Source organism: Limulus polyphemus, unplaced genomic scaffold (assembly GCF_000517525.1).
Source record: "Limulus polyphemus unplaced genomic scaffold, Limulus_polyphemus-2.1.2 Scaffold1345, whole genome shotgun sequence".
In the NCBI taxonomy this organism is placed as follows: domain Eukaryota; kingdom Metazoa; phylum Arthropoda; class Merostomata; order Xiphosura; family Limulidae; genus Limulus; species Limulus polyphemus.
Window position 1 is genome coordinate 211,102 of NW_013666955.1, and position 3,245 is coordinate 214,346.

The window sequence follows — 3,245 nt, forward strand, 5'->3', positions numbered from 1 at the left end:
TATTTAAAACAATGACATATATTTATTACAGCACATTTTTAATTAACTTTAAAATTAAATCAAGTTATTTCAGATTCAATAAGCTACTACCAAAATTAATTTTCAGTATGACAAACCACTACCAAAATTCAGTGAAGTGATTTAATGTAAGACAAGCTACTACCAAAAATACAATCACACAAGTTTACACATCACAGGTCACTATCAAAAACATACAGTCAGGCAAAATCACATTGGACAAGCTACTATTGAAAATATAGTTAAATCAATTCAAAGAAGACAGGCCACTACCAAAATTTGACTAAAAGAGACTCGTGCGACAAGGTAGCCCAAAAGTCAGCAGAAAACAACTGGAGAAAGAGAAAAATGTTACATACCTGTGGAAATAACTTGGCAAAGGAAGATCCAGAAACAAAAGCACATGGTAGGAATAGCAGGTTAAAAGCATCAAAAGACATGACAGGATCAACAGAAACAGGAATTCCAAATTATAATGGACCAACCACCTCATGCAAATGAGCATTAATGTAACCAAAGATCAGAGTGCTACTGGCTACTATGAAAACACTATTAGATGACTTTTCATGAAGAGTTAAGGCTTTGGGAGGTGTCAGAAACATGTACACACAAATTCATTGTCAAGATGATCCACAAACTAATTCAGGTTTGTTTTTTTTTTGTTTAAAGTAGGTTTGTTATGTTCAAGGTAAATAAGCCTTGATCATTGTTATAATAAAGAAATTGTGGATTAATTATTGAAACCCAAACACTGGAACTACAGACTATGGAATACACGTTCTAAAAGTCAAACTTTCCAATTTAAGGAAAGAAATCAAATCAGAAGTTCCAAGTGAAATGTTGGATATTTAGTAAAATTACGAAATTAAATGTAAGAATGATTACACTACAAATGTCAACTTAAAATTTAAAACAAGTATTAAAAATTTTGTAAATGTAAAATGATGTAGGGATGGCAATACAAACAAGAATATGAGGATGATAAAGCTATACATAGATCATCTCTACACGATTTTCAACATTAAAATTTAATGTTACACTGTAAAGTGCACGAGTACAAAATGATTATGCTATTTTTTTTTATCTAAAAGTTTATTTTGGCCTTTAGTATTCTTGCTAGAATATTAAGGTAGAAATATTTCACCCTATTTTACATCAAAGAAACCCTCAGATTTCATTTTAGAGTATCTTAAACTCTCCAGCAACCAAGGAAATAGGTGGTCCTTCAACCCTCATTTCTTTTTTTCCATCAGTGCAGCTAAATTTCTATATGAAGTCACCCAGTGCGATTGCCATAAGTACACATTATTTTTTCATGATTGTAAAAACAAATCTCTGGTCAACCATTTACACAATCTACACTGCTATACACGTATGAGTATTCAAGAAACACCAATGTGCATCTAAGCTAATTAAGTCATGGAGGTATGAGCATCAGCCATTTGTAGCTATGAATAATGAACAATGTGCCTAAAGTTTCCTTCTTTTGTTAAATAGCACACAAACTCAATGGATAATTTTAGTAACACTCTTTCGCTGCTAATGGCAGTGTAACACATTGGCTTCATACTTTGGACTTGTAGTTGAATGGTTGAGCATTTGAGGCTGGCATGCATCATGATGTTGTGTCTTTGAACAAGGCACTTTATCTCCATTGTTTAAAGTCTATCCAACTATATAATCAATGGTACCAGTTATTAGCTGGAGGTTAACCTGCAATGAATTGAAATTCTGTCTAGGAAGAATGTGTTATTATTTTCATCAGCTTTTGCCAATTGAGCTGGAATTTAGCACTGGATCCTATGTGCCATCTTGGCATTGGAGGGATTCGACCTTTTATAATCTGACTTTCCATAGCTAATGAAATACTAAAACCTCAAAAGCTGTAGTGAAGCTAAACAAAATTTTGCCATTTTTATACAATATTTGACCTAACAATTTAATGAAGCGTGAACCAACTGAATACTCAAGAAATAACATTGCAGAATGTTGCACACTACACTCATCACAACATCATCATAAATTTATGATACCAGTTAAACCATTTACACTAAATAATAAACAAGCTCAGATAAAAATACAGACATATGTAACTTGTCATCACCATCATGGAAGGTGTTAGACATGGGAGTGCCTCAAGACAATCTTGATTTCAATGACTGGGTGCCAAAATGTCTACCCAACCAGTGGTCAAACTAAATCCTACACTGAGAGGAAAAATATCATTAGTACAAACATACATGAATAACTCAACAATAACTTAATCTGGAGAAAGAAGAAGCAGTAATGTGTATGGTAGCTAACCAGAAATTTGTAAACTTCTTGCAAACTGGGAAATTTCTTCCAACTGTTTAGCTCATGAGAGCATCTCCAATTATATTACTCAGGATTTCATCTGACCTTTGGTGTCAGTGGCATTTCAAGACACTTGCATAAACAAACTGCAATGTCCGATTCCTTGTCATTGGAAACTGAGAATTCAATTTCGTTGGGTAAATTTGATTAGGTCTGTGTGCTCTTGGTTCTTGTGATTGTCTGAATTCAACAGTTGGATGTAGAGGGTGTAATCTTGGAGGGATATACTTAACTGACATGAAATGAAGGGTATTGTTCTCGGAAGGTTGATGGTCTTTTTTTTTTAGGAATGGTTTCTAAACTCTTAAGGAGAAGTATTCAAAGAAACAATCACACAAAAGTATTTGATCAGCTAGCTATCAGGAGTTTACTAATAGTTTAACCCTTGTGCTGAGTAGTTCAAATATGTCTGAATAAACATTTATACCCATTGACTGCAAAATTTGTATTTACCCTATGGCTACCAAAAAAAAGGTTTCCTCAACTGGGACATGCAGGAATATCCCCAATACTTGAAACAATTGCCAAACCTGCCATCTGTGTTATACACTGTGAAACCTGGATGTATATACATTTCATTACAAAATTTCCAGGAACACATATAGGATTTATATCAACACAACTTATCTAAATAATTTGTTTTATATTTTGTAATGATTTTAGTCTTTTATTGACTTAGTTTTACCTACATTTATACCATTTACTGGAGAACATTTTTCCTCAATTGTTTTTTTGAATCGTTATTTTTCACTATCCAAAACAGTTTTCAAGGAATATTACTGTCAGATATAGAAATACAGTTTCTTTCAACATTAAAAAAGTAATACAAAGGGTCAAATTCATACTTTTTTTTTTTTTTTTTTTGGTGGATA